At 43.5% G+C, this 7,871-nt stretch overlaps 1 protein-coding gene across 6 annotated transcripts in view; it reads right to left on the bottom strand.

Annotated features, from left to right (window-relative positions):
- Nucleotides 1-6,756: 6,756 nt before the first annotated feature.
- Nucleotides 6,757-7,871, bottom strand: part of LOC144155436 (uncharacterized) — a gene marked incomplete at its 5' end in the record, with an annotated part of 31,052 nt that continues 29,937 nt past the window's right edge. For 2 of the 6 annotated variants that reach the window (XM_077686859.1, XM_077686858.1), the window contains 1 exon segment: nucleotides 6,758-7,678. 6 annotated transcript variants of the gene reach the window in all.

The following is a 7,871-nucleotide window of genomic DNA, read 5'->3' as shown; positions in this document are numbered from 1 at the left end:
AAAAAAGTGCTCCTGTTTATGTGGGTGCAGTTGGTCTTCCCTAGTGTGAGCCGTTGTCTCTTCTATATAGAGTGATGCTTGACTTGGTGCCAAAAGAATATTTGCAGCGTCTTGATATTAACACCCTTGAAACGAATTTGGTCTAGCTTGACTTGTTCAACTGTCTTGCAGTGTTTTGTTACCAAAGGACACCACATCCAGGTTTCCAGATGAGGCAATTTAAAATATCCAGCTTACGGTGCTGTGTTTCTGAACATCGTGGGATGCTGCATACCGTCCCTGCATTAACAAGGATGACCAGACAGTGATAACTGGCTTCGCAGACAAAAATCTGTCCATCAAAAATTATATTACTTTGCCCCTTGGGACAAAAAATTTGGCAGTTCTATTGTTTGCTGCAGAGTGAACAATTAAGCAGAATGCTAAGAATGGTTACTGGAGGCCACTGTTCCAGTTGTACTGTAGCAACATTTATAAAATAGAGTGGTTCTCAACCATGAGTGCGACGAGTCCCCTTTTGGACTTGCAGAAGTGGTGGGGGACTCCACGAACTGTGTTGATTGTTGATCCGTGTCATACTGTCAAACAATTCGCACTTTTGCAGCAGTCGTCCACACTATATGCTGCCTTTTGTGTGTCTGGCTTTCTTGCATAGCTGGTGTGTTGTGCAAAACGCCGACATTAAAACACGTGCTATGCCCAGAAGTTAAATGTCATGCAGCGAAGCCACCTTCTTACATTGGCTGCAAGGTTTGGCAAAAAGGAGAAAATTGGATTGTGTGTGTGTGTGTGTGTGTGTGTGTGTGTGTGTGTGTGTGTGTGTGTGTGTGTGTTTGGGGGGTTGGGGGAGGGTAGGGTAAGGAGGTCCTTTCAGACCCCCCTAAAGTGCCCTCACGGACCCCCATTTGAGAACCACTGATCTGATACATGGAAGAGAGAGATGATTTGTAAAAGACAACAGTGTCTTTCAGCCGAGCTCCCCCCACCCCCCTTTCCACCACAATTATCGTTTATGAAGCCAGGCAATGGCTGTATGCAGCATCATGGACCCATGACCAAATGAACTTCGTCGGAAATAGCTGTAGCTCGCACTGAGTAAGGGGAGATAGCTGTGCATATTGCGCAATTTTGATACAATTTCGTTTTCCTGTGCCAGACTGCTCCAAAAGCATGCAATCTGCGAAAATTGCGCCAGACTGCTCCAAAACAGCCTGAAAAGCAAGGATTTTGACCCTCGGTTCAATTTCAAGGGCAAAAAAGGCGGAGTTGAAAGCATGATTTTCTGTAGGTGGTGCAGTTTTTAGCGGAGATGGGGTGATATGATCTTGGTATCGTTAGGTCAGCCGAGGCCTCGTCTTCTGCCTTCTGGCCACCTCTTTTATTTTCGCTCACTCACAAACGCACAAACGGCAGAGATAGAAAGACGGTGAAACAAAGCAAATGATGACTTCTAAAGCGTGATTGACTGTCTGACCGGGTTCGCTAAATTGGTCTTCCCGATAGGGCATGTCTATATGGCAACAAAAAGCGTGCTTGCCGTGCAAAGTGGCTGCTGCTTAGTTCAACCGGTTCAAGGCATGTTAGTACTGGTCAAGCGCTCCATGCGCTTCGCCGATTTTTTTCCTTGTTTACGTTACACGGTCAGCTGGGTTCCCATTTTGTTGTGTTATCTGTTGTGGTACTGAACAGTGACATTACTGCGGGGATAGTACTTGAGAGCGTGTGCCACATATTACGGGTAGTTGCACGGCTTGAAAGACCCGAGTTTATTAAATACAACGCGGTGCCCATGACTGCGCCGTGGTTCGTCCTTGAGTGTGATATGCAGTGCCTGTGCTTGTTAGAGGGTTCGTGAAGTGAACATTTGGAGTCATTGTGATGGTATAAAACGCTGAGCTATTATGGCTGTATTTGACAGCTAGCTCGCCAGCCTTGGGAAGAGAACGGTTGAATGCAAGTTGCGGCCCACGCTGTATCGCTGCGACGTGTTCGGGAAGCGCCTGATAGCAGGACTGATTACTGTTGTACGTGGTTGATAATAATTGATGTACGTGAAGTGAAATTTAATGCCAAAGGCAAGGTGGCTGAACAGCAAATTACGGTCAGATTGAAATGAAAAGGGCTGGCGAGGTGCAATGACCATCACCTCACTTTGCCCAACTTTTGCCGTGGCTCTACACTCTTTCATACAACGCAGTATGGGATTAAAAAAATAATTGGCGTGTTCAAATGATCATAAAGGCACCTTATGATCATTTGATATTTTGATAATTTGATATTTTTAACGACCCTCTACGTTGTGTATGCATACAGCATCAGTAAAATTTAAGAAGTTTGTAAGAAGGTAGTGCAGTTTGTACCTTGTGATACTCGGTTAAAAAAAAGTTTCAGCAAAGGCTGTTTCTATGTTCTGTGTACTCCAAACATTAAAAAGTTTACTTTTCCCCCTGAGTTGCTACAAATTTCATTTTTTAGGCTCCTAAGATGACATTAAATGTTGTTAACTGCTCTAAATTGAGGTTCTTCTGCTCTGAAAACTGCTCCCAAATCTGTTTCAGCTGTCTCACCCCTGACTGGGCTATGCACAGCAGATTATTGCAGTCTGCATAGGAGGATGTTGTGGTCTTTACATGTAGCTCCCCACTCTTCCTCCAGTTGGGGGCAGGGAGGAGCCCCGACACGACGTTTAGTCTGCACGAAAAACAAAAGCAGTGCAAATCCCTAGATGTGCAGTTCATAAAAACGCACTTTGTGGACCACCATGGTTTCAACACCTATGACTATCATGAGAGTGTCCGACTGACTGACTTCTTCATAGCGTCCAGTTGAAACTGCTGGACCGAGAGGCTTGAAACTTTGGGAGTACATTCCTGTCAAGGCAAAGGGGCCCACTAAGGAGGGCTTACTGCATACATAGGTAAGAACAGTTATAAAAAAGGAGAAAACAAGACGGAGTGCCGTTTTTTTTCTTCATTCCTTTTTCTTTTTTGCCCTTCGTGTGTGTGTGTGTGTCCTGTCCTTGCCTGAGTGCCCTGTAAGCCCTTTTAGGATGCATTGCCAACGGGCCCACCAAGACATCCTTGTGGAGCTCACTAGGGCTGCTTTTTGGAAATTGCAACCCTCGTACACATTGAAGTGAGTTTGTCGAAACCTTGTTTGCAAATAAATTGTGTAGTTCAACCCATGCAACTCCTGCGGCCACTGCAGCAACTACCGCATGGACACCACACTAGTTGGCGATGTGTTTCCATAGGATCTCGCTGCCTGGTCCTGTCGCCCATGTTTACAAAGATACCTTCGACTGGAACAGCACCCTTGGCCTCAAGAAACTGTGAGACTCTCTTTGACACACTAATACAAAGTGTAAGCATCATGTGATTCATTTCCTTCTATGACGCTAAATTTAACAACGAATTTGCGTGTAGGAACGATTAACGTACGAGGGCCGGCCTCGAAGAAAAAACAGTGCCACCTTTTGCGCCCATTCATGGAAAAGTACCTTGATATCATCGCTGTTCAGGAGACAAAAATAGAAAGTTGATTATGGGGGTTAACACGCCGACGCAACGCCGGCGATGAGGCGCGCCGTAGTGGAGGGCTCCGGATTAATTTTGACCACCTGGGCACCGAAATCTCGTACACAGGGGCGTTCTAGCTTTTCGCTTCCATCAGAAAAGCGGCCACCGCGGCCGGGAATTGAACCCGCATCCTCGTGCTCAGCCGCACAACACCTCAGCCACTGAGCCACTGCTGCGGGTCAATGTGCTCAAACTTTTGTTTTTCACCCTTTAATTTCTTTCTTTCCTTTTTCTTTTTTTTTTTTTTTTTTTTTGCTCATGTGGACTTTTTATTCGTCCACATGAGTTGTACTGGTTATTCGGGCAAAAAGTGTGCTAAATTTGGCCCTGTGGTTTTTTACTTGTGTGTTATATCTGACGTCAGAAAATCAGCAGGGAGGATGGCGCATTGGAAACGGCGCTTTTGTGTGCCTTTTCCTCATTTATAAATAAGTGCGTAAATCGTGAGAGTCATTTCTTTCCTCCCTTTTGTAAGAAAACAATTCTCATGTCTGGGTGCAAGAGCTGTGAATGGTAAATGGTTTAAAGAATTCAGTATGGAAGCAGATCGTCCAGGAGCTGACTACCCACTGTATATAAGATTATGTAGCTGCTACCCCAAGACGTCCATAAGAGTTAGGGAGAAGGAAGTGACATCATGCGGCCTCCTGATGTTGCGTTCTTCTCCGTGGATAGAAGTCTCATGTGGGAATACTACCTTAGGATAACACTTTTAGGCTTTTGTACAACTTCTAGTTCTGTTTCCAAAAGTGGTGGTTTCTCCTGCATATTTTATTTGCGTATACCAAAGTTTCCGGTGGCATGGTTTTTCTTTTCTTTTTTTTTTTTTTTTCTTTTTTTTTTCTTGACATGGAAATATTCGATCACTATTGTGTGCAAAGGTTTCATGTATTTCACTGCTAAACAAATATATGAATACTGTCTCAGAAATAATAAACTTTGTATGCACACCGTAATAAAGCAGGATAAAGCGGGAAGACCAGTTTTACCTACTTTGAAAGGGTACCTGTACCCCAGAAATAGATTTGGAAGATGAATTAGATTCAGAAAGCTATTGAAGAATGGCTGCGCAAGTCAAAAGTTACACATAGAAGATAACGGAAACAGAACGACACCAGCTAGTATGCGCTGTTTAATTCATCGTTTTTCATCCGCTGAAGTTTTTTTTTTTTTTTTTTTCATCATTTCTCGGGCCGGGAACTGTGCTTTTTGGTGTTGGTTTCTTTCGCCACAAGTCACAGTTATGCGATGCATGTGACGACGGCAAACAGATTAATGCCTTAGGGCAATAGTTTTGCTAGTTTGAACAGATAGCCCAAAATCTTCTGGTTAGTAGTGTCCACTCAAGAAAAGACTTCATTTACAGTTATGAACAATGAAAAAATTGTATGGAATGGCAGTGGAACAAATAAAGAAGGTCATGGTCTTTTTTTCTTTTTTTGCCTGGGAAAACTGCCACAGCAGTCTAGTGAAGTTTCAGCTTAAACATAAATAATGCGCATCTTGAAGGAACAAGGTGCAGTGCTGTTCCCATTACACCTTCAAGTGTTTCTCTTCGAGGTGGCGCTTCGCTAAGCAGTAGTCCAGTGGAGTCGTATTGAAGATTATCTGAGCAGGCAGTGTCATTTTCTATTTGAGGTCAAACCCGCTTATCACCATAGACAATTATTGCTGCAATTTTGCTGCTAAGCATTTTGCATTTGTTGTCATTTGTAAATTAAACAAGGGATTTGGTCAGCGTTTGAATTTTTGAGCCCTGTATGTCAGAACTAGCTGGTTCATGTTCGTAACTGCAGCGCAAAATGGAAGAACAAGCAAGAAGTGAGACGACATGAGTGCTGCTATCCACTCTACTCAGTGAGAAATGTGTGCATGCAGGCAACCAACCAACCATCGAGTTCTCCTAATGACAATGAAAAGGAGGTGCCCATTTGGCCGGCAGTGCGTTTTTCTTAGCATGCTTCTGTAGCCATGTTCACGCCAGTATCGTGGCCAAAAACTACGGCCAAAAACATCTGAAAAACAATACTTTTGCCATTTCGGAAGTTTGACTTTTTTTTTTTCAAGTTTGACCAGACTCTTTTGATTCTGAAGCAGTAGTGATAAGCTATTGTGGGTTTTATATTCAAGTTTTGTGGGTCGTTTTAAACCTTAGTAAGGCTTCGCCGCAAATGATAATAGCAACACTGAAAATACATGCGGCTCCTGCTCTATACCCATGCACACATCGCTTATAGCTAGGCATCTGGCAATAGCGATTTTGGGCTTTGAAGCAAATGACAAGTTGCTTAGCATAATTTTAAGGTGAATAACTGAATTTGTTGCAGAAAAAAGTAGGGTAAAGCATTTGGCTGTTTATTTTCATTGCAACACACGCGGCAGGCAATCAAATTTACTAACAATTGCAAACTAGTTCTCAAGTCTTGACAATTGCTTTGCAGCTGATCCAAAAGCACGCCACACCAAGCGTGACTTCCTTTGTTCTTGAGAGCACCAGCCGTGGTGCTTAATTATCCTGAATTGCAGCTTTAAAACAATCACAATCTCCCACATGTTTGGCCACCTTTCCAGTACAACAGTGTCTTGGCCATTGGGACAATAGCTTTCGGCATTAATCTACAACAGAGAGAGGGAGAGCGAAAAACTTTATTAAACTGAGCTTGTCGTTAGTGTGAGAGGTTAGTGGTCGTTGTTATCATCCCAACGACGACCGAGGCGGCCCTTGCGATCAGGGTCTGTACCTCCTTGTCGCGGGATGCCAATGCTTCTCCACTGCTCAGCTGTGGTGATTCAGGGATAGGGAGTTTGGGGGCAGGCCCACATAACGTGGGGTAGTGGCTGGGGCTGCACAGAAGGTGCAGTTCGGGGATGGGACTTGTGTTGGGTGGATTAGGTGCAGGCGGGTTGGGTGTGGGTATGTGTTTGTCTGTTCTTGCTTAGATGCCTCATCACAGCTTCCGGTCTCTGGAGTTGTCTACATTATCTGTGCCCCATCATCACGGCATGCCTTGTAGCCAAAGCGTGGCATGGCCTCAGTGCCTTAATCACCCATTTGATTATTTTTTTTTATCCCCATCTCTGATTTTTTATGTGTTCAAATACAGGCAAGAGGAATGTTCATGGCTACTGACATTCGCATTAAGCAAGCATTGATTTGTGCAGTCAAACATGCAACTGTTTATTACAAAAGAAAAAACACGTGTAACGTCATGAACACTTGTTACATGCATTGCACGTACACACGTGCAATACGTTTGGCACATTCTGCCACTAAGGAACAAAAATGACTATCTCAGCATGCATGACACGTGTATGGCAAGTTTGCCATTAATACAAACATATTCTGGCACACTTATCATCTGCCAAAAAAAACAGCATGCCTAGGACACTTCAGTGCTGCATAAGATGCCTGGTGTAGGTGCATGAGGTCACACATGCGCATACATCTTTGAAGCAGTTGGTACTGATAACACCTCTGGGGCAGTTTGTAGAATGTTCTGACACTCTGTGTCATTGACAGAAACATGCTCAGGTACTCCTTACAATAAAACGAACACACGTGGTACACATTACCATCAACACCTGTAAAATATTGAACACAAAACATGCAAGTTGGTACTTTGCCATCAAACTAAATATTTACCACCTGTGGTATATTTTACAACGTTTTCAAATGCTCTGCCTTAACATAAGCCATATAATTTGCCTGGAACACTTTGACATTAGGGGAAGGATGTCACAAGTCTTCAACAGTTTTTCAGAAAACACATGTAGCATACTCTGGAACACTTTGCCACTAAATCAAATAACAAAATACGCATATTTGTTTTCAAACTTTTCTGTCAATATAAACACTTGTAACGTGCCTATCATACTTCTGTATTAAGGTGAACACAAAACATGCAAGTTGGAAAACATATCACATGCTCTGCCATAAACACGTGCCATATCACAGCAATAAACACGCATTGAACAGTCGTGCTTTGACTTGAAACAGACCAGGTACATGTCACTCGTTTGACGCGGGCTTGTGCTTGCTGTAATGAAGAGTGGAAATATGAATGCGCTCGCTGGCCTGCCTTCCAGGACATCTTCAGCAGCTGTAAATAAATTGCCATGTTTGGTTGGAATGCATTTCATTCAGTAGGTAAACGTTGAAAGAAAAAATAAGCAATGCGTTGTAATCATGCAGTTGACCCCAGCTGTCTCACATTCGAAATTTGCTATGGCCTCTCTAAAGTGTGGAAAAAAGGGACTGCCACAGAGGACGATGATCAGAAATACTAAATTGGC

The sequence above is a fragment of the Haemaphysalis longicornis genome, unplaced genomic scaffold, assembly GCF_048455015.1.
Source record: "Haemaphysalis longicornis isolate Haplotype H1 unplaced genomic scaffold, Haemaphysalis longicornis Haplotype H1 scaffold_1, whole genome shotgun sequence".
Classification (NCBI taxonomy): domain Eukaryota; kingdom Metazoa; phylum Arthropoda; class Arachnida; order Ixodida; family Ixodidae; genus Haemaphysalis; species Haemaphysalis longicornis.
Note: the sequence above shows the minus strand (reverse complement) of the source record. Positions and strands in the feature narration are given on the sequence as shown.